Source organism: Aquarana catesbeiana, linkage group LG10 (genome assembly GCF_042186555.1).
Source record: "Aquarana catesbeiana isolate 2022-GZ linkage group LG10, ASM4218655v1, whole genome shotgun sequence".
Taxonomy (NCBI): Eukaryota; Metazoa; Chordata; class Amphibia; order Anura; family Ranidae; genus Aquarana; species Aquarana catesbeiana.
Genome location: NC_133333.1, coordinates 26,304,705 through 26,328,594, shown reverse-complemented (window position 1 = coordinate 26,328,594; position 23,890 = coordinate 26,304,705). Strand labels below are relative to the sequence as shown.

General features: G+C 44.4%; 1 protein-coding gene across 3 annotated transcripts in view; it reads right to left on the bottom strand.

The window, feature by feature from the left end:
* The window catches only part of LOC141110492 (myelin-associated glycoprotein-like), a 45,048-nt gene extending 22,138 nt beyond the window's left edge, over positions 1 to 22,910 (bottom strand). Inside the window, exon 1 of one of the 3 annotated variants that reach the window (XM_073601861.1) lies at positions 22,803 to 22,910. The gene's annotated coding sequence lies outside the window, so the exon portion shown is untranslated. Of the gene's footprint in view, positions 1 to 17,549; positions 17,791 to 22,802 lie in introns of those variants that run through there. The other 2 variants (XM_073601863.1, XM_073601862.1) reach the window with 2 other exon arrangements.
* Positions 22,911 to 23,890: the final 980 nt, after the last annotated feature.

Sequence of the window (23,890 nt, the reverse complement as noted above, 5' to 3'; positions counted from 1 at the left end):
TCTTTTGGTGGTATTTGATCGCCTCTGTGGTTTTTGTTTTTTGCGCTATAAACAAAAAAAGGCAGACAGTTTTGAAAATAAAACAATCTTTTTTAGTTTCTGCTGAAACATATCCAATAAAAAAATGTAAAAAATAAAATGTCTTCATCAATTTAGGCCAAGATGTATTCTGCTACATATGTTTGGTAAAAAAAAAAATCCCAATAAGCGTATATTGATAGGTTTGCGCAAAAGTTATAGGGGTTGATTTACTAAAGACAAATAGACTGCGCACCTTGCAAAGTTGCCCTCTGCAAATGCAGTTGCTCCAGAGCTTAGTAAATGAGGTGAAGCTTCACTTTGCAAAGAGTACCCAATTACATGCAAGGAAAATTTAAAAAACAGCCTTTTTGCTTGCACATGATTGGATGATGAAAGTCAGCAGAGCTTCTGCTCATTTACTAAGCTCTGGAACACCGGAACTTTGCAATGTGCACAGTCTATTTGCCTTTAGTAAATCAACCCCACAGTGTCTACAAACTATGGGATATTTTTATGGAATTTTGATTTATTGTTTTTTTACTAGTAATGGCGGCAATCAGCGACTTATAGCGGGACTGCGACATTGCGGCGGACAAATCAGACACTAAGTGACACTTTTCACATTTTTTGGGGGACCAGTGACATCAATACAGTGACCAGTGCTACATAATATGCACTGTCACTGTACTAATGACATTGGCAGGGAAGAGGTTAACATCAGGGGCGATCAAAGGGTTAAGTGTGTCCCTAGGGGGTGCTTGCTGACTGTGTGGGGGAGGTGCTTGTACTGTAAGAAGACGGAGATCCGTATTCCAGCTTAGCAGAAACACAAGATCTCTGTCTTCTCTTTTCACAGAACGACCATCTGCCTTGTTTACAAAGGCAGACCGCCGTTCTGTTTGCCTCGGAAATGATCGGCGGGTCCCGGCGGATATTGGACCTGCCGGACCCGCTGATTGGCTCACGCTGTGTCCAATTACAGCGGGTGCCGCTCAGTGGCAGCGCGCATGCGCGCCCCGGAGCAAGAAGAGCAAAATCATGTACAGTGGAACCTTGGTTTACAAGTAACGCGTTTAACGAGCGTTTTGAAAGACAAGCAAAAACCTCTGACTCGGTTTGTGAGTGTTGTCTCGCAAAACTAGCAGAATTCAAGCTAATGGGGTGTGCAGTACCGCATTTGTTTAGAGGTGCAGGGGCGCCGAGGACACTCGGAACGGTTCGGAGCCGTTTGGAAATACTCGGAAGCACTCGGAAACACTCGGAAATACTCCGTTCCCGAGTGTTTCCGAGCCTTTCCTGAGGCTTTCTGAGTTCAGCCGAGCTGTCCCCGAGTATTTCTGAGGCCCTCCGGCGCCTCGGAAAAACACGTACGTCGGGACTATAAATGGGGCAGTAGGCAATAGCTTTCATCTCTTTATTTATTCTGAGCATGCGTGGCACTTTGTGCGTCGGATTTGTGTACACACGATCGGAAATTCCGACAACTGATTTTGTTGTCGGAAAATTTTATAGCCTGCTCTCACACTTTGTGTGTCGGAAAATCCGATGGAAAATGTGTGATGGAGCCCACACACGGTCAGAATTTCCGACAACAAGGTCCTATCACACTTTTTCCATCGGAAAATCCGACCGTGTGTACAGGGCATTAGTGTAGCAGCTGAGTCACAAGCCCAAAGGTGAGCATATTACCTGGGGGGCCACTGGATTGCACCAAAGCATGGTTTGCAGCACAAAGTTTGAGTATGCTGGAAAATAAAATCACTGGACACTAAAGCACTTTTTTTTTATATTGATCTACAGGATTTCACAAATCACTTTATTATCGTTTCATTAAGAACTGTTTTTTCACGTGTATTGTGTGGCACTAAGCACTTTTTGAAATCATTTTTTTATTCGCAATATTTTTTATTTATCCACTTTAGTATGCTTGTTTGAATAGATCATGCATATTGCACCTTAGTGTGCTTGTATACATTTATTCTGTTTTATGTTTTAGTATTTAGAAGTTTGCTTAATATTATTATCATATTTATTACCTTTATGTTTTACCCAGTGGATGTATTTATTACATAGATGTATTTAGATTTTCATATGTCTATGGACACACACATATTTTGATTTATTGTTTGGCACAATATAGCACACTCTAGCACAGCGTATTTTCTTTTGCTTCTACCGTTTGCACGATATATGAGACGTGTTCAACGCATGCAGCTGAGTAGTGATATTATCTAGGCGTAAGGTGCATTGTGGCTCGCAGGATTCTTTTCTTTTTTGCATTTACTAAGCTCTGAAGCAACTACTCTTGCAGAGTACAACTGCATTTTGAAAATTTACCCTTAGTAAATCAACCCCTTAATCTCCTAATGCGGAAAGGTTTCTTTACAGTAAGAGCCGTGAAAATGTTGAAATAGACATGTGTCAACATGAATAACAGATAGAGATATCAAACCCTAATTAAATGCATTTTTAAAAAATGTATTTTTTTTTTCTTTTATTGAAATCCTGGCTCTGTTTTACTGTGCTGATTATGACTACATTACATTTCTTTAACCACATCACAAACCCCCCCCTGTCAGGAAGGACATACCAGCAGACAGGGTGGCTCTTCTAGACAGCTTCCTGTGGACAGGCTTTTGTGTTCCGTTACATGCACATAGCAATTGCACATCTTTTGCTCGGTGGTCGCATTGGCAACAAGTGGGGCTATTTAACCGCTTGCTTACTGGGCACTTTCCTGCCCAAGCCAATTTTTAGCTTTCAGCACTGCCACATTTTGCGCAATCATGCAACATATGTACCCATATTCAATTTTTATCATTTTATTCACACAACTAGAGCTTTCTTTTGGTAGTATTCAATCCCAACTGAGTTTTTTTGCTGAATAAACAAGAAAAAAAAAACATTTTCATAGTCGATGTGCACTGATGAGGCTGTACTGATGCAGGGGCGGATCGGGGGGGGGCAATGGGGCAATTGCCCCCTCAGAGAAATGCGGGTGAGTGAGCCGGCGGGCGGCTCCGTAAGTGAGAGAGCCGCCGGGCGGCTCCATAGGTGGAAGAGCCGCCGGGTGGCTCTGCAGAGAGAGACAGCGGCAGTGACGTTGCTAGGGGGGGTGCGGTCCGCACCCGGGTGACACCCACCAGAGGGGTGACACCCGTAGGTAGCGGCACGCACTGCTAACACCGCCCAGTGACCTGATCTGCTCCTCAGGTCTTGCGCTGTGTCCCTCAGCGTAGCGAAATGAAGCTGCCTCCCCCTCCTCTTTGTTTACATCCACACAGGAGGAGGAGGAGCCCGAGGGACACACACGGCTGTGTGTATCATCCGCGCTGTTCTGAGGTCTGTAAAATTTATGTATATGTGGGTTGACATGTGCAGGGGGGATTCTATACTAATGGGGGGCTCTGCACTGAGGGGGGATTCTATGCTAATGGGGGCTCTGCACTGAGGGGGATTCTATACCAATGGGGGGGCTCTGCACTGAGGGGGGATTCTATGCTAATGGGGGCTCTGCACTGAGGGGGGATTCTATACTAATGGGGGCTCTGCACTGAGGGGGATTCTATACTAATGGGGGCTCTGCACTGAGGGGGATTCTATGCTAATGGGGGCTCTGCACTGAGGGGGGATTCTATACTAATGGGGGGTCTGCACTGAGGGGGGATTCTATACTAAGGGGGGCTCTGCACTGAGGGGGGATTCTATACTAATGGGGGCTCTGCACTGAGGGGGGATTCTATACCAATGGGGGGGCTCTGCACTGAGGGGGATTCTATATTAATGGGGGGCTCTGCACTGAGGGGGATTCTATACTAATGGGGGTTCTGCACTGAGGGGGATTCTATACTAATGGGGGCTCTGCACTGAGGGGGAATTCTATACTAATGGGGGGCTCTGCACTGAGGGGGATTCTATATTAATGGGGGTTCAGCACTGAGGGGGATTCTATACTAATGGGGGCTCTGCACTGAGGGGGGATTCTATACTAATGGGGGGCTCGGCACTGAGGGGGGATTCTATATTAATGGGGGTTCTGCACTGAGGGGGGATTCTATATTAATGGGGGTTCTGCACTTAGGGGGGGTCTATACTAATGGGGGCTCTGCACTGAGGGGGGATTCTATATTAATGGGGGTTCTGCACTGAGGGGGAATTCTATATTAATGGGGGCTCTGCACTGAGGGGGGATTCTATACTAATGGGGGGCTCTACACTGAGGGGGATTCTATGCTAATGGGGGGCTCTGCACTGAGGGGGGATTCTATACTAATGGGGGGCTCTGCACTGAGGGGGATTCTATGCTAATGGGGGCTCTGCACTGAGGGGGGATTCTATGCTAATGGGGGATCTGCACTGAGGGGGGATTCTATACTAATGGGGGCTCTGCACTGAGGGGGGATTCTATACTAATGGGGATTACAACATCTCTCTGCTGCCTGTCTCTGGGACACAAGAGACCACCTTGGCAGGTGGCAAGTGACAATCTTCATCTGGTGACAGGCGACATGACAAGAGACAATCCGCAACATGTGGCAGGCGACATGGCAAGTGACAATCTGCATCTGGTGACAGGTGACGTGGCAAGTGACACACTCGGGGCTCCCACTGATTCTGCATTATGGTGAGTTAAACTATTTAATTTTTTATAACAATGTAATAATAGTAATAATGCGCTTCAATCATCCTGACACCATAACAACCATGGTCCCGTGATGATTGAAGCGCCAACACCAGCCATTTCCCCGATAGATGTACCCCAAAAAAATATATTTTCTGACAGTGCCCCTCCCGAGACTAGACTCTGGATCCGCCCCTGTACTGATGGACACTGATAGGCTGCACTAATGGGCACTGATAAGGGGGCACTGATGAGGAGGCACTGATGAGGCTGCACTAATAGGCAGCACTGATGGGCACTAAAATGTGGCACTGATGGGCACTTATAAGCAGCACTGATAGGTGGAACCGAAGGTCACTAATAAGCGGCACTGATGGGCACTGATAGGTGGCACTGATGGGCACTGACAAGAGGCACTGATAGGTAGCACTGATGGGCTCTGATAGGCGGCACTGATGGGCACTTGTAGGCAGCACTTATAGTTGACACTGATGAGGAGGCACTGATTGGGAGCAAAGCAGACATGGATTGGCAGCACTGGTGGGCACTGATTGGGAGCACAGCGGACATGGATTGGCAGCACTGGTGGGCACTGATTGGGAGCACAGCGGACACGGATTGGCAGCACTGGTGGGCACTGATTGGGAGCACAGCGGACATGGATTGGCAGCACTGGTGGGCACTGATTGGGAGCACAGCGGACACGGATTGGCAGCACTGGTGGGCACTGATTGGGAGCACAGCGGACACGGATTGGTAGCACTGGTGGGACTGCACAGATAATCAGGACACTGATAATGTGCACATGTCCCTTTTACACAAGTCAGTTATTGCCTCTCCTCACGCTGCCAGTGTGAGGAAAGAAATGCCAATAACCAGCTTCTGTTTACATCGCGATCAGCTGTGATTGGACACAGCTGATTACATGGTAAAGAGCCGTTGACTGGTTCTTTACCTCAGTCTGTGATCAGCAGTGTCCGGAGGAAATGGCGATCACAGAGAACGCCGTCTGCGCGCCACAGCAGGTGCGCGGTGAGCACGATCACGGGAAGACGTCACATGATGGCCTCCCAGAACTGGGTGATTGTGCTGTAGTTGTCATTCATCTAAACTGCGGTGGACAAGTGGATAAACTGAGCCTGAGCTATGCTTCAGTGCTATCTTGTCTAAGGCATTCATGTGCATACCCGCTACCTGTTACTCTGCATCTGCCTTCTGTTACCGACCCGGCTTGCCTTTGACCTCCTTTCTGCCTGTTCCCTTTGCTGCTGCTCCACTGATCTGTTACCGGCTTGGCCTGCATCCTGACATTCCTTCTGCCTATGCATCTGCACCTGATACCTCTGCCTGTGTTTGAGCCGATTCGTCTGACTCTGCTTCTGTTCTCATTGATGTGAACATCTGCCTATATTCCACTGGTGCTTGCTCGCCACCTGCCTGCTACCAACCTGTGCCTGTCTGCTACCTCCAGTGCCAGCCTGCTCATGTCTCCTGCTCACTGGTGCCCATCTGGTACTCCTGCTCTGTTGCAGTCTACTGATGGTCTTCCCTTGCTTGATCCTGAGACTCCATCCAGCCCTGCTGCTAGCAGACCGATATATATATATATATGGAAAATGTGCAGCGCTAAGCAAATAATGATCAATATCAAAAATAAAACTGACATATGAAAAAAAGCAATAGAAATAATGACACATGTTCCGTGAGAATTAATGTCCAAGGTGTTAATAGAAAAAAAAAAAAAAGGGGGGGGGGACACAGGCAAGTCCCAAATGTATTCTAAAAGGGTGAAGTTCAAAACATAAATGGAACTCCTGAGTGAACATCCAAAATGTGACAGAGGTAACATAGATGATCCACCACCAAAAGCACCAGTCGCTTACCAGAAAGGATAGACTCATACAGGTGTACACCTGATGGGTCAAACAGGCTTTACAGGATGACCAGGGAATTCAGGCTCACTAAGTGGATACGGTCTGCAGGCAAACACTCGGAAACAATGGATAAAGCAGGTAAACCGAATGGGCAAATAAGCCCAACCATAAAGAGAAAAGAGAGGAAGAACAGGGCACATAGCGTAATTCCGTAAGGAATATTTATTGTTGTAAACATAAGAGTTGCACTTACATTTTCCAGGATAAAAACAAGCGCTTCAAAATAGACAGTGACCAGGGGATCAGCGCAACAATCCGACGCATTTCACCTAAATAGGCATCATCTAGCAGACCGGTAGGCACTTTTGCCACTCTTTACTCCTGTGCTACCTGTCTGCTCTATCAGGGGCCCCCAAGTCAGAGGTGTAAGAGAGGCCTTCCAGATCTTCTCGGGCTCTTCTACCATAATGTAGATATTCGCCAGCACACCAAGGATCTTCAATTTTGTCCAAACGGTTTTATTTAAGGAATGATCACATCACAGAACAGTGCAGTGCAATTTTCAAAGTCACGCCAGTCCCCTTTGTCAGACATGTGATGACGAAGGGGTCTGGTGTGACTCCAAAACGTTGCACTACACTGTTCTGTGATGCGATCTTTCTTTAAATAAAAACCGTTTGAACCAAATTGAAGATCTTTGGTGTGCTGGTGAATATCTACATTATTGTGCATGTTCCAGTATCCAGCTGGCGGTCGCTACAGCACCTGGTACTTTTAGAGCTCATTCCAGGATCGTGTTGGGCTGGAAAGATGGACTGTAGGCTCTTCTACCTGCTACGTGACACTCCACTATACGCTTATATTTCCATGGAACAAAATATGGTCTGCCCAATCAGTGTTGGCCCAGCCATGGTATATTCAGATGTGCAAGCACCACCCATTTTAGACTTGACAAAGGAGAAGGGGGTTGTCACACTTTGACATCTTTGCCTTGAATAGCAGAACACTTACAGCTAAGGATGAGTGAATCTGCCTGGATTTGATTTTGTGAATCTTGTTCAAACTTTGCAGCGAACCCAAACTGAAGTTTAGGAGGAACATCTTTTATTATTGTAGCGCCCACCAGTTTGGGTGAGTGCTACAATAGTAAGTTTAGTGTTAAAGTAGGCTAAATTTCCCAGAATCTCACTCTGCAGTGTATTCTGGTGGGGTTTGATTGCTGGGGAGGTTTAATAGTGTAGAGGAGGGTGTGACCCCCTGCACTCTGCTTGAACAGTTTCCTCTGTTTTCTTGGGGCTGGCCTAGAGGACAGAAGGAATATGAGTGTGAGTGACAGGTAGCTTTTGGGAAGATGCCTCTGGACCAATGGTAAATTTGTTGGGACAGGGGCGGGACTTCTATTTAAGGCCTGGTCACATGCTTCCTGGGGGTTCTTGTTCTGCATGGGAAGTGAGAGGAGCCTGGCGTAGGATGTAGAAACCAGGAGTTTTCCACGTGTGCTCTTCCCCCTCGGGGGGAAGAGGGACCTGTGCTCGGTGTGGATATGGATGGGTGGAGAAGAGGCCCAGGAGCCAGGATTCAGACACTGACATAGCACTGATTCTCTTCCCAAGTTAGAGGAGAGGAACCGCAAAGCCATGCATATGGAGAGGAACTGAACTACTTCTTCCAAATAGCTGCCAATACTGACAACCAGGATTGGGTGAGGATCTCCCGTGTGCAACACAGTGGCGTCTCCAGCTTTCATATTTAGGGGGGCACATGGGGGGGACAGGGACAAAAGTAGGGGGGCAGCTATAAAATGCATATATATATATATATATATATATATATATATATATATATATATATATCTATATCTATATATATAGATATATATATATCTATATATCTAGATATATATCTAGATATATAGATATATATATATATCTATATATATATCTATCTATCTATATATAGATAGATAGATAGATAGATAGATAGATAGATAGATAGATAGATAGATAGATAGATAGATAGATAGATAGATAGATAGATAGATAGATAGATAGATAGATAGATAAATATATACTGGGGCCCTTTACTACAACCCCACAATGGCCCTTTCACATGTTCTGCAGTGAGCTCCCTTCCTACTGTATTGGGGTCCCCCAGGGTGGCAGAAAACAAGAGATATATGTCACCAGCATACCAAGAAAATATAAGGATCCAAAGCAGTGGGAGAACTATCAGGGTTGCAAAGGTTGTCTTGCCTCCGGGCCCTGGTGTTCTGCCACTGTGGGGTTCCCCAGCCTCCTCTTGCTGTCCTGCCCCTGCTATTGACTGCTCTGGTCTGGCATCTCTTGGAATTTACAGGCTGGTTCTCCTGTCCTAAGGATAGGAGAAATCAGTCTGTTTTTTCCGTAACTGAGAGTCCTGGTGGAGTCCTTCCTGCAACTTGCTCTTCTCCCTGCCAATGAGGATGCAGGGGAAGGAGCAGATCGGGTGGCCGTTGTTGTGTGAGCGCTCGCATTATGCAGTGTCAGCGAGCAGAGGGAGGGGGGAGGAATCACCCGCAGGAGCTGACTGGGGACTCTCTCCCTCTTAGACATTGATTTTTTGTAAAAAAAAAAATTTATTTTTTATTGGGGGGCACATGGTAGGGCACAGTATAATGTTGGGGGGGGGGGTCAGGGCCCCCTCTGGCCCCCCCTAGGGACGCCATTGGTGCGACATGGGTCATACCTCAGGAACACAAATGAGTGTAACCCAAAGGGAACCAGTACCTATGAGAGACTTTACAGGGATCGGTGTGCGGGTGCCAGGGTAATTGAGCTGGGCCTTATAGCACTGATACCCTTGGGGAATCCAGAGGTCACCTTCTGAATGTTATCTGTGTGATCATTCAAGAAGTTAGAATCATGGGTGCTGTGAAGTCGGGAAGTGGTAGTCAAAAGGAAGAAGGAAACACGCTTTGCACTGAAAGTATTGATATCAGATGGAAGTCTACTAATAAGGGCTTACCTTTTATAAATCTGAATGCGCTGAACTATTATTCATTATTCACCTGTACTGGAAGTGGTGGTCAAATGGAGGAAGGAAACATGCACCGCACAAGGGAATGTCATGCAATAGGAGGTCTACTTCTACTACTTGGGGATTATGTAATCCGAGGATAATATTGTGTTGCATATCATCTAACCCTGCTGAGAGTTATTCAGAGTGACTTTTCAGTATAGTGCTGCATTGTTTAAAGTGACTTTTCAACATGATGCTGCCTTTCACATGGAATCCACAATAAACTTGTATATAGTTCACTTTCATTTGACTGTCTGCGTGTTCTATATGGCTGAGGAGTAGGGGGATGGCTAAAGCTCCGGGTAGAACGAACTTTCAGCCGCTCCTACGGGAGTAGGGCACTACATTATATTCTGGCTATTTGTAGGGCTAATAAGCAAAGCCAACACATGGGGCACTTGTACCAATAATGCAGAAAAAATATATAGTATTTGTCCCTGCAAAGAATTTCCATCTTTCACTAACATACACTGACAATATGGCTGCTAGAAGACCACCCTTTTATAAATAAGGGGGTTGGTTATTAATTGCTCTCAAATATTGCCTTTTTGTGACTCAGCCGACCGGGGGAAATGCAATGCACTGCTTTAAAAATTGTTTGCTTGTCCTAGCAGCAAATCTGCAAACCCTTTGGCCAAAAGTCCAGTTTGTTTGCTATGTAATCTGATAATAAAATGCAAGGTCTGTTTATTCAATAGCATCCCACCACACATTAACCCCTAAAAAAAGTGGAGTTGATCCCCTTTTTAATGCCAATTTTCTGTTTGCTTTGTTAGCAGCAGCTTGGCATTGCATGCCATTGCTGAGCCTATCATCTACTAGGACCCCCCAATTTCTACACATCCTTCCATCAAAATCCTGGGACTAATGAGTATCCCGAATCTTGCAAGAAGACAGCTGTGCACCATGCTGGAGAATTGTTATCATTCCCAGGATTTCTTCAATAGGATTGCAATGCAACCCTAGCCTACAACCTATAGGTAGCAGTAATGTAAGTACAGGTTTAGTTTTTTTACTTTTTAATTTGCTGTTTTTTTTCTTTTACAGAGGAAATGAGGCAATTTGACATGAGTGGGATTTACAAATGAAAAGGCTGACTTTGCATTTCAGTGCAAGGTCAGCTTTATATAGTTACATAGTTAGTCAGGTTGAAAAAAGACACAAGTCCATCTAGTTCAACCAAAAAAAAAAACAAAACAATACAATCCCATAAACACAATCCTTGACCCACAGTTACATAGTTAAATAATAGGTGAGGTCGAAAAAAGACACAAGTCCATCAAGTCCAACCTATGTGTGATTATATGTCAGTATTACATTGTATATCCCTGTATGTTGTGGTCATTCAGGTGCTTATCTAATAGTTCTTTGAAACTATCGATGCCCCCCACTGAGACCACCGCCTGTGGAAGGGAATTCCACATCCTTGCCGCTCTTACCGTAAAGAACCCTCTACGTAGTTTAAGGTTAAACCTCTTTTCTTCTAATTTTAATGAGTGGCCACGAGTCTTGTTAAAATCCCTTTCGCGAAAACGTTTTATCCCTATTTTGTGGTCACCAGTACGGTATTTGTATATTGAAATCATATCTCCTCTCAAGCGTCTCTTCTCCAGAGAATAAGTTCAGTGCTCGCAACCTTTCCTCATAACTAATATCCTCCAGACCCTTTATTAGCTTTGTTGCCCTTCTTTGTACTCGCTCCATTTCCAGTACATCCTTCCCAAGGACTGGTGCCCAGAACTGGACCGCATACTCCAGGTGCGGCCGGACCAGAGTCTTGTAGAGCGGGAGAATTATCATTTTATCTCTGGAATGAATCCCCTTTTTAACCCATGCCAATATTCTGTTTGCTTTGTTAGCAGCAGTTCGGCATTGCATGCCATTGCTGAGCCTATCATCTACTAGGACCCTCAGGTCCTTTTCCATCCTAGATTCCCCCAGAAGTTCTCCCCCCAGGTGATCCAGAGGAAGGCGAAAAAACCCCAGCAAAGCATGCTCTAATTTGCTCCAGCAGGGGAAAAAATTCCTAACCTTAACTATAAAGGTTAGTACCCAGTTATATTATATGATTCAGTAAGGACGGGCAGAGACATACAGTTGTGGGTTTATTAAAAATGTCTCTCCCAGTTCCCGTTTACTTGCAGTTACTTTGTCTTTAAGCTGATATTGAAGGCAACTGTTTTACTATTGTAATGGAAATTTGTAAGTTCTGTATATAATTGTATTGTATTTTGTATGTATTGCACACTGCCCTCACTGTGCACACAGCACTAATAATGTTTTCAGTAAATGTTTACATTCTTTCGAGTCCTGATTAGAATAAGCCTGCCTATGTAACACCCCTTGTTACGATAAACCTACAATTGTAATATTAATGTGATACCTACGTAATCATGTGCCAAGTTAATTTGATCGGCTGTTTTCAGCCTTCCAGGTTCTTGCTGAGGTAGCCATATTAACTTTCACACATGGAAGCAGACCAGGCGACTAAGGATGCTGCATTTACAGCCCCGGACACTTGATGGGTCTGTGCAACTCACAGATTCCACCCTAGTTCTGGCCCAGTATAGCTGGGATTAATAATTCAACTTTAAGGACCCCAGAATGAGAAGAACAAGTGGTCCACATGGGGGAAACTTCTTATGAAACAGGACTTTGGAAAAGGTGATCATTTATGTCTGCCAGCCACTCTTTTCCCTCCAGCTTGACACATGGAACGTGTCATCAGTCACAAGCAGTTATGGCTGCCTTAGTAAAGGAGCGTGGGATAGAGCCAGGGTTCACCACAGTTGTTTTTATAACATACCACTTCTTGTTTTACCTGTTACCAAAGGTGTTACCAAAAGCTGAACATCCCTTCCAGAGATTACAAAAAGATATATCCAGATGCCCAAGTTAGGATCTTATGAGTATGCATTTTGTCTGTATGGACATGTTTTGTGGATGTCCAGTGGCAAATGCTACTGCAAAGGCCACAGTAAAAAGTGTTATCAGAAGTAGTTTGTAAGTACAGAGTGCCAGAAAGTACAGAGAGTAACAGAGGAAATCATTTTTTATAGAAGAGTCCTTAATAGAAGTTTTGAGGTTTTATTTTTACACCCCCTACTGTCTACAATGTAGTGGACAAAGTAGAGTAAGAAACTAGAAAACTTTTGCCTGAATGTTTTCTTATATTTTATCAAGCCCCTAATGGGGATGTTGGACTCTCTCCCTATGGGATTTGGTTTGGGAGTGTGTTACTCACTTGCTTATATTTTGTCTCAGCAGCTGAAGTCCTCCATTCGGATTTCACAGAGAATGTTGCTGATCTTTTAAGGTTTTTTGACAAACTCATTTATGTGTTTTCTCCCCAATTCCAGATCCTAAAAGTTTGGAAGGATCTAAAACTAAAGCCAGGTGACTTGTGGATTGTTAAGAGACATTTATATATAAGGAAATGTTTGGAGACTCAATACAGCATCTATTTCATGTACAGTTTTTGCAAAACGTGAAGGAAAAGTCACCTGGATCCACACCAGACACTGCAAAAATGACTAAATTAAAGAAATCTCTGAGTTTGATTTGTTTCCCTCTTGTGATCACAGTCTAGGGTACTTTTTGATTAAATTACTTTAATTGTAAGGGATATATATATTTGAAAAGTAGTTTAGCCATGTTGAAGTCATATTTTGTCTTTTGTACGTCTTCCATTTTATGTAGAATTGTCTGTGTTTACGTATGCTGATAAGTCAGCATGCTCACAATTAAGCTAGAAGGCCATTCTGGCCACAGGAGTGTACAGCCAGTACTCTGTAAATATGTCTTATCAATCATTTGTTTTTCACAATGAAAAGTCATTTGGTAATGAAAAAGTTGCTCAGCTATTATTTTCTCCACAATGGAGTTTTTTGCCTCTTTGGCCAGGACTACCTCCACCTAAGCGTGTGGAGGTTCCAGGTTAAAGGTGATAGCAGGTATGGTTAGTGATCAAAATATTGATCAAAAGAGGGGAGACTGTAATGGAAATTTGTAAGTTCTGTATATAATTGTATTGTATTTTGTATGTATTGCACACTGCCCTCACTGTGAACACAGCACTAATAATGTTTTCAGTAAGTGTTTACATTCTTTCGAGTCCTGATTAGAATAAGCCTGCCTATGTAACACCCCTTGTTACATAGGCAGGCTTATTCTAATCAGGACTCGAAAGAATGTAAACATTTACTGAAAACATTATTAGTGCTGTGTGCACAAAAACCTTCAATTGCTTCATAATAAAGCAGAACAGTTATTTGGAAAGATGCTGAGTGTATCTTTTGTGTCTGTTCCCTACTGCAGTAGTTATTATTAATTTGGAACCACTAATCAATATGAGGATAGGAGTTGCCTATCATCAATTTAACCGAGTCACTATTAGTTGTTCATATACAAAAATTTCAAATTTCTTATTACCTTTCTTTAGAAAATTTTCATTACCTCCTTGAGAAATGACAATATTTAGAATCCCGGGACCAAAGGACTCTGCTTATTACAACTCCATGACTGTGTACCAGCAGTCAAATATATCTCGAGATACCTTACTTGTTCTATTCTCAGAGGGGCGTCCCCACTCTGAGTGGCAATAAGCTAGTCCCTATCTAGACTCCCTACTCCAAAGGACATACAGCAGGTCATATTCTCTGTGGCTATTCCGCTAAGGGCATCCTAGCCCAAGCACCACAAGTCTACAAAAAAATCATACAAAAATTCACCATTCAGCAACTTCTATTCACTCTTAGAAATTGTGGTACCTGCTTTAGTACAAATCCCTTAACCACTTCGTGGCCACGCTATAGCCAAAAGATGACTACAGCGCGGACGCCAATTGCCGGGAGGGCATCCCTGGATGTCCTCCTGTTCACTTCCGCGATACGCGCTCCCGCGGGCGCGCATCGGGGAAATTCTGTACTGGCCATGTCCATTGGACACAGACAGTCACAGATCGCTGTAAATGGCCAATCACAGCGGCCGTTTACAGCACGATTGAGCTTCCAATGAGAGATGATCTCATATGTAAACATCTCTCATCGCCGGCTCTCCCTCCTCACACAGAGACAGCGTGTGAGGAGGGAGAGCTAATGGCTGCAGCGGTGAGTGTCAGAAAAAAAAAGGCAAATAAAGTGATCACAGTATCTGTCAGTGCCATCTGTCCCCAGTGCCATCTGTCAGTGCCATCTGTGCCCAATGCCATCTGTCCCCACTGCCATCTGTCCCCAGTGGCACGTATTAGTGCCATCTGTCTTCAGTGCCACGTGTCATCAGTGCAACGTATTAGTACCATCTGTTATCAGTGCCACATATTAGTGCCATGTGTCAGTGTCACGTGTCATCAGTGCCACGTATTTGTGCCATCTGTCATCAGTGTCACGTGTCATCAGTGCCACGTATTATTGCCAACTGTCCTCAGTGCCACATCAGTGCCATCTGTCGTCAGTGTCACGTGTCATTGTCTTAGTGCTCCAGGGCCTTCAAAAGTTTAATAGGTAGTCAACAAGTTAGATGTGTAATGTATGCTCCTAGAAAACCTGATGGTGCTCCCTGCATGTTGGGCATGTTGTGACTAGGCTGTGAAAAAGTCTCACACCTGTGGTATTGTAATACTCAGGAGGAGTAGCAGAATGTATTTTGGGCTGTCATTTGTGGTATATACATGCCATGTGAGAGAAATAACCTATTACAATGACAATTTTGTGGGGAAAAAAAAATCTTCATTTTGCTAAGAATTGTGGAAAAAAATGACAACATCAAAAAGCTCTCCATGCATCTTACTAAATACCTTGGAATGTCTACTTTCAAAAAAGTGGTCATTTGGGGGGTATTTGTACTTCCCTGGCTTGTTCGGGTCTCAATAATTGAGATAGGCCGTCAGTACATCAGGTGTGATCAATTTTTTTATGATTTGCACCACAGCTTGTAGACTCTATAACTTTCACACAGACCAAATAATATCCACTAATTTGGGTTGTTTTTACCAAAGATATGTAGCAGTATAAATTGTGGCCAAAATGTATGAAGAAAAATTAATAATTTGCAAAATTTTATCACAGAAACTAAGAAAAAAGAGTTTTTTTTTTCAAAATTTTTGTTCTTTTTTCATTTATACCGCAAAAAATAAAAAACCCAGAGGTGATCAAATACCACCAAAAGAAAGCTTTATTTGTATGAAAAAAAGGACAAAAAATTCCTTTGGGTACAGTATTACATGACTGAGTAATTGTCATTCAAAGTGTAAGAGCACTGAAAGCTGAAAATTGGTCTGGTCAGGAGGGGGGTTTAATCTCCCTGACGGTATTCTCGAGTGTGGCTCGGGGTTAAATTTCAGCACCATTAGCAGTAACCCCGAGCCACACTTGGGATTGCATCCTTAGGATCCTGGAGCGATATACTTACCTTGTCCCCAGGATCCTGCGATGTCCCCCCGCGGTGTCTGCGGGCTCTGTCCTCCTCCTGAATCCTCTCTGTGCCAAGCTCTGTTCCCTAGGAGCGTCGCAACACACGGGGCGGAGCCTGGCGGCAAATTCAAAAATGTAAAGATCATAACACATACAGTGACAGACGCACACCGCACTCCACAGCGGTGCCAACGTTCTCGGACTGCTGCTTGTACTTTGCAGGACTTGGCCGCTTTTGCACACATCACTATAAGATTATCATTTACTGTGAACATGGTCCAGTTCCCCTACTGGCGTGGCCCATTAGGACCTGGCATCCATGGGTTAACTAGCACCAGGTGGTCCATAAAGAAACATTTGGCTGTTAATGATGCGTATTCAGTGGCCCTCTTATCTGCAATAGACCAGATGAAATCTGTGATGCTTGTAATGCCCTGATGAAGCAAATATGCAAAACATGTTGGCTGATTACAACTGATTTCATAGAAAAAGTTTCTGTACGGTCGTATTATGTTGCTTGATCTTTATTACTGTACATTTTATATGTCATCAATAAAAATTTATATTTTTTATTAACTGTTGTGGAATTGCTCACCTTCAAACGGACACATCATCTCCCTTTATAATCCCATCATTTCTTAGAGTGAGCTTTGTCTCCCTCCTTACATTTTCCTATTTATCCTAGGGATTGGGAGTCCTGTCTCTGTTTTCTGGACATAGTCCAATCATTTATATATGTATTACATACAGTACTGTAATCTTACAGATTACAGATTACAGTACTGTATGAAATTGTTTCACATCCCTTTTGTCCCCAATGCTTTGTCCAATGCCCTGCATGCAGTTTTATATTATATATACTGTTCTTTCTGCCTGGAAACTTGAGATTGTCCATAGCAACCAAAAAATGTCCTTTACGTCAAAAGTGGCTTTAGACCAGCTAGAAAACAGCGATAGTAAATTAGAACACTTGCAGAATTGAGCGCTATAGTGATTTGTGGGGAAATGTATTTTATTATTATTATACTATTATTTTTTAAAATAATTTATATTTATATATAAATAATACTATGTATTTATATTTATATTTATTTATTATATTATAATTTATGATTTTGTGTTTCAAACTTCATCATACCCGGGATATCTACTAGACTCTTGGTGGACAGATTTAAGTGTGTTATTGCTAAGAATTACAGGCCTACAATATAAAACGCCAAATTTCTATGCAAAATAATTGTACCGCCTTGAAATAATCATACCGCCAGGGAGGTTAAGTGCCCAGTTGTCAAGTGGTTAATTAAAATATATGTTATATTGTCATTTCAAGGGGCAAGGAAAAAACGAGTACTCTTATTATTCTAGCACATTAACACATGCACTTAATTACTTTAAAATTTGAATCAACCACATATATTCGAAAAAACAATTACTCTCAGTAAACATGCACAAGCAGAATGCAAATAATTAAATAATTCAATCGTGCTACCTTCTAAAAACCTGCTTTACATCCCCCTCTCATTCCCACACAGCAAAGAAGGTAACAACATGGGAGAAATTTCTCACCGTAGGCGCCGTTGTTAGATGTCCCCCCTGTACCGGGATGAGAGCCGAAGATGGATGTGCAGCGTAGAAGACACGTCTCAGGGGTCACCACTGTTAAATTTAACCTTTTTCGGTTAGCCTTGTATAGGTCTTTTGGAATAAAAGACAGAAGCATTCTCTCTCGATACAGGTTTACTTCAGAGTAGACATCATATATAAATATAGGATTGCAGTGCGCACCGGTCCACAGCTGGATAGGGTGTGGCACTTAACACGTATAAAGCTTCAGCTTTTATACAGATACAATTAATATGGATGCCTATGTATGGCTCACTACCAAAAAAAAACAAGTTACCTCCTACAAATCATCTTTAACTAATTATTTCTTCATTACATTAAGTCATACTGACCTCTAGATTGTATTGTCATACTTAATCAATCTTATGGGGGCTTTCCAACTAAGTTGTAATCATTTCCTATTCTTATCCGAGAAAAAGGGTCAATGTACGGCCAAGTTGTCCACACATCACTAGGCAGGACAACGCCTCTTTTGCAATGTGTCCTCATACACAAAAAACAGTTGGGAACATTTGAGAGGGGGAACTGCCGACTCCTAAGAACCAATGAAATATATATATAGTTCAATAATAAGGGGAACTCCGGACTCCAGATATTCGATATCTTAACCACTTGCCTCCTGTAGATATACGTCGGCAGAATGGCACGGCTGCGCAAAGTAACGTACCTGTACGTTACTTTGAATTTGCCACTGTGCGCACACGTGTGCCTGCCACGAGCTCCGCGAGTCGGGTCGCGGGTCCCGCGGACTCAATCGCCGCGGGGATACCCACAATCGCCTCACGGAGAGGACGTAACCAGCTTCTCCCCGTTCTGCCTAGTGACAGTGTCACTGATCTCTGCTCCCAGGGCCGGATTTCCCATAAGGCCACCGAGGCCAGGCCTCGGGGCGGCAGTGGTACAGGGGCGGCCCGGCGCCGCTCCTGCAACGACTTCTCGGCCGCCCCCCACACTAACCTAGCAGCATGCAGCGCACCCGGGCACCAGAGAGGTGGGGGCGCCGAAGCGCTAGAGTGCTCCTCTCCTTCCTCCTACTCTCTGTGTCCAGACGCGGCTCCCTCCGCTCCCACCGCCGCCGCTGCTGTTTTTTTTCGAGGCTTCAGCCTGTCCCCCCTCCCTCCTCCTGTCAAAGAAGGAGAGCAGCCGCCGGAGATCGGAGCGGCTGGTCTCTGTGCGGGGGGCGGGGGGGCGCGTGTTCTCCTGTGTCTCTCACTCCCGCTCAAGCCTGTCTCCATCTGTTCCATCTGTTCACTTATGGAGGGGGAGTTGTCCTGGGAGGGGGGGTTGTCCTGGGGCTCTGTACTAGTAAAGGGGGGGTTGTCCTGGGGCTCTGTACTAGTGAAGGGGGGGTTTGTCTGGGGGGGGTTGTACTAATGAAGGGGGGGTTGTCCTGGGGGTCTGTACTAATGGAGGGGGGGTTGTCCTGGGGGTCTGTACTAATGGAGGGGGGGGGTTGTCCTGGGGGTCTGTACTAATGGAGGGGGGGTTTGTCCTGGGGGGTCTGTACTAATGAAGGGAGGGGTGGTTTGTCCTGGGGGGGTCTGTGCTAATGGAGGGGGTGGGGGTTGACCTGGGGGGGTTTGTACTAATGGAGAGGGGGTTGTCCTGGGGGGGTTTGTACTAATGGAGGGGGTGTTGACCTGGGGGGGTTTGTACTAATGGAGGGGGGTTGTCCTGGGGGGTATGTACTAATGGAGGGGGGTTGTCCTGGGGGGTTTGTACTAATGGAGGGGCATTTGTCCTGGGGGGTCTGTACTAATGAAGGGAGGGGGGTTGGTCCTGGGGGGGTCTGTGCTAATGGAGGGGGTGGGGGTTGACCTGGGGGGGTTTGTACTAATGGAGGGGGGTTGACCTGGGGGGGTTTGTACTAATGGAGGGGGGTTGTCCTGGGGGGTATGTACTAATGGAGGGGGGATTGTCCTGGGGGGTATTTACTAATGGAGGGGGGATTGTCCTGGGGGGTTTGTGCTAATGGAGGGGCGTTTGTCCTGGGGGGTCTGTACTAATGAAGGGAGGGGGGTTTGTCCTGGGGGGGGTCTGTACTAATGAAGGGAGGGGGGTTTGTCCTGGGGGGGTCTGTACTAATAAAGGGAGGGGGGTTTGTCCTGGGGGGGTCTGTACTAATGAAGGGAGGGGGGTTTGTCCTAGGGGGGGTCTGTACTAAGGGAGGGGGGTTTGTCCTGGGGGGATCTGTACTAATGAAGGGAGGGGGGTTTGTCCTGGTGGGGGTCTGTACTAATGGATGGGGGTTTGTCCTGGGGGGGGTCTGTACTAATGGAGGGGGGTGGTTTGTCCTGGGGGGGTCTACACCCAGGAAAGTACACCCAGGACTCCAGAGGGAGAGAGCAGTGCTGAGGGAACACCATCAGAGAGAGAACCCCGCTGCCCTGCGCCACCAGAGGGAAAGCCACACAGCCTAGCGCCATCCCTGGCGGAGAAAGGAATGGAGTCATTGCAGGAATACAGATCTGGGTGCTACCCAACAGACTTGCCACGGGCAATTCAGAGTGAGCTGACTCCTGATCAGAGGGAACCGTTGCTGTATCGCTGGGTCAGGTGAGAGGGCCGATCGGCCATTATCTACTAATGTCCATAGGAACTGCAGTCTCTGACCGTCTCTTGTATCATGTCTGCAATCTCTGACCATCTCTTGTATCATGTCTGCAATCTCTGACCATCTCCTGTACTATGATTGCAGTCTCTGACCATCTCTTGTATCATGTCTGCAGTCTTTGACCGTATTATGTCTGGGGGCTCTTTCTGGTGGTGTGTGTGTGTGTAGGGGGGGGTTGGGGGGGGGCGGCATTGAAGGGCCCGGCCTTGGGGCGGCAAAGGGAGTAAATCCGGGCCTGTCTGCTCCCCGTCATCGGGAGCAGAGATCAGTGACGTGTCACAGCTAGCCCACCCCCCCTACAGTTAGAACACATCCCTAGTACTGACTTAACCCCTCCCCACCCCCTAGTGGTTAACCCCTTCACTGCCAGTGTAATTTACACAGGAATCAGTGCATTTTTATAGCACTGATTGCTGTATAAATGACAATGGTCCCAAAAATGTGTCAAAAAATGTCCGACATGTCCGCCATAATGTCGCAGTCACAATAAAAATCGCTGATCGCCATTACTAGTAAAAAAAAATATTAATAAAAATGCCATAAAACTATCCCCTATTTTGCAAACGCTATAACTTTTGCGCAAACCAATCAATAAACGCTTATTGCGATTTTTTTTTTACCAAAAATATGTAGAAGAATACATATCGCCCTAAACTGATGAAAAAAAATTTTTTTATATATTTTTGGGGGATATTTATTATAGCAAATTGTAAAAAAAAGAATGCGTTTTTTTTTCAAAATTGTCGCTCTTATTTTGTTTATAGAGCAAAAAATAAAAATCACATAGGTGAACAAACACCACCAAAAGAAAGTTCTATTTGTGGGAAAAAAGGATGTCAATTTTGTTTGGGAGCCACGTCACACGACCACGCACTTGTCAGTTAAAGCGGTGCTGTGCCGAATCGCAAAAAACGTACTGGTCAGGAAGGGGGTAAATCCTTCCGGGGCTGAAGTGGTTAACAATGTTCACGCCATCTATGGCCCAGCTTTACACCGTCTCTTGTTCTTTTTCTACAAAATGCATCTGTTTTTGTAAAGGAGAATTTGTTTGCTATGTAATCTTATAATAAAATGCAAGGTCCATTTATTCAATAGCATCCCGTCGCAAATTAACCCTTTAAAAAAAAGTGTAAAAAAAAAAAAAAATTTTTAAATATATACATACCTTACCCCCAATTTCTACATGTCATGATCCTTCCATCAAGATCCTGGGAACACTGAGTAAGCCAAATCTTGCAAGAAGACAATCCTGGAGAATCTTCTTGTGAGATTTGGGATCTTCATCATCACCCCCCCCAGGATTTCATCAATATGATTGCAATGTTCAATGAAAATTGAACTTATGTAATAACCCCACTATGTTTTATATAATTTCTTTCAAAAAATAAACATTTGCAAAACTACCGTATATACTCGAGTATAAGTCGACCCGAATAAAAAACGAGGCACCTAATTTCACCACAAAAAACTGGGGAAACTTATTGACTCAAGTATAAGCCTAGGGTGAGAAATGCACAGCTACTGTAAGTGGAAAAGAGGGTCAACAATGCCCATTTGCAGCCTCACTGTGCCCATTTGCAGCCTCACTGTGCCCATTTACAGCCATAGGTCCCCCAAACTTCAAACTCGGTAGTTAAGGGTTCCTAGATGCCCCCTAGCTGCAGCCAAAATTTGGGGTCTCTGAACCCAAAGTTTCCCGAAATGACATTGCTGCAGATAGACACAGTTGACCAATTTTGGGGCCCCGTGTCTTGGGGCCACTTAGTGCTAGGAACCCCAACTTTGGTATGCAAACCCAGTGGAATAAGCACCACAGTATATCCAAAGCTGGGGTTCCTAGCACCAAGTGGCCCTGAGAAACAGGGCCCTAAATATAGCTTCAGAAAATTTCAAGCACTTTTCTGCAGCAGAGAATGAAATTTTCTGAACCAACTTTGGGGCCCCTATCTCGAGGCCACTTGGTGCTAGGAACCACAAATTTGGTGTGAAACCCCAGTGGAACATGCACTTTAACATATCTAAAGCTAGGGTTCCTAGCACCAAGTGGCCCCGAAATACGGGGCCCCAAAATCGGTTCAGAAAATGTCAAGCACTTTTCTAGAGCAGAGAATGACATTTTTCGACCCGAATTTGGGGCCCCGTATCTCGGGGCCACTTTGTGCTAGGATACCCAGCTTTGGATATGTTGTGGTACTAGTTCCACTGGGTTTTCACACCAAATGTGGGGTTCCTAGCACCAAGTGGCCCCGAGATACGGGTCCCAAAGTCGGTTCAGAAAATGACATACTCAAGTATATACAGTATTATCTGCTATCATAGCTCTCCGGTAAACTTTTTTTTTCCAAGTGACATCACAGTCCATCCCCAGTAAATAAATTACATTTCAACATATAGCATCACTGCTCTCCAAAATAAAGTGCATACATTACAGGACTAGCATTACTAACTACTCTTCCAACATAGCAACCGATCAACATCATTATCTAAATAAAACTTACTTTACTGCTACTACTGCTATCTAAATATAAGCTTATACAGGTTATTATTTTGTTAGGCATAAACCCATAGGAGCATTAACTTACTATAGTCAGTGTGATATTATTGCTTCTTTCCTTCTTGTGTGTAGCCAGAACCTCTACTGATGGTTATGGTTACTCTGACTCATAGTTATGCAAATTCACAGGAAACCCAATATAGAGGGTGCCATATGGTGCGCATATCACTTCCTAATTTCATTTTCAGTGACAGTGTATACACATTTTTATGTAAAATACACAGTAAATACCAATCAATTAATTTATAATTAAAATTGTATTAACTAAGATTAGTATGCGATGTCTAATCTTACTGCTACTCTCAGAATATACTGCATTTACCATGTGACACCGCTGTTTTTCACAGATAAATTATTTTTGTATCATGTAATTAGGGATGAGCCGAACACCCCCCGGTTCGCACCAGAACCTGCGAATGGACCGAAAATTTGCACGAACGTTAGAACCCCATTGACGTCTATGGGACTCGAACGTTCTAAATCAAAAGTGTTCATTTTAAAGGCTAATTTGCATGGTATTGTCCTAAAAAGGGTTTGGGGACCTGGGTCCTGCCCCAGGGGACATGTATCAATGCAAAAAAACTTTTAAAAAAGGCCGTTTTTTCGGGAGCAGTGATTTTAATGATGCTTAAAGTAAAAAAAAAAAAAGTGAAATATTCCTTTAAATATCGTACCTGGAGGGTGTCTATAGTATGCCTGTAAAGTGGCGCATGTTTCCCGTGCTTTGAACAGTTCCTGCACAAAATGTCATTTTTAAAGGAAAAAAAGTCATTTAAAACTGCTTGCGGCTTTAATGTAATGTCGGGTCCTGGCAATATGGATGAAAATCAGTGAGACAAACGGCATGGGTACCCCCCAGTCAATTACCAGGCCCTTTGGGTCTTGTATGGATATTAAGGGGAACCCCGCACCCAAATTAAAAAAAGGAAAGATGTGGGGCCCCCAGGCCCTATATACTCTGAACAGCAGTATACAGGCGGTGCAAACAAGACAGAGACTGTAGGTTTGTTGTTAAGTAGAATCTGTTTGTAATTTTGAACTGGTACATTTTTAATGTGTTTAGCTCCAGCCAAAAAATCTATTTTAAGCTTTTTGGAAAACATAGGGAAGGGTTAT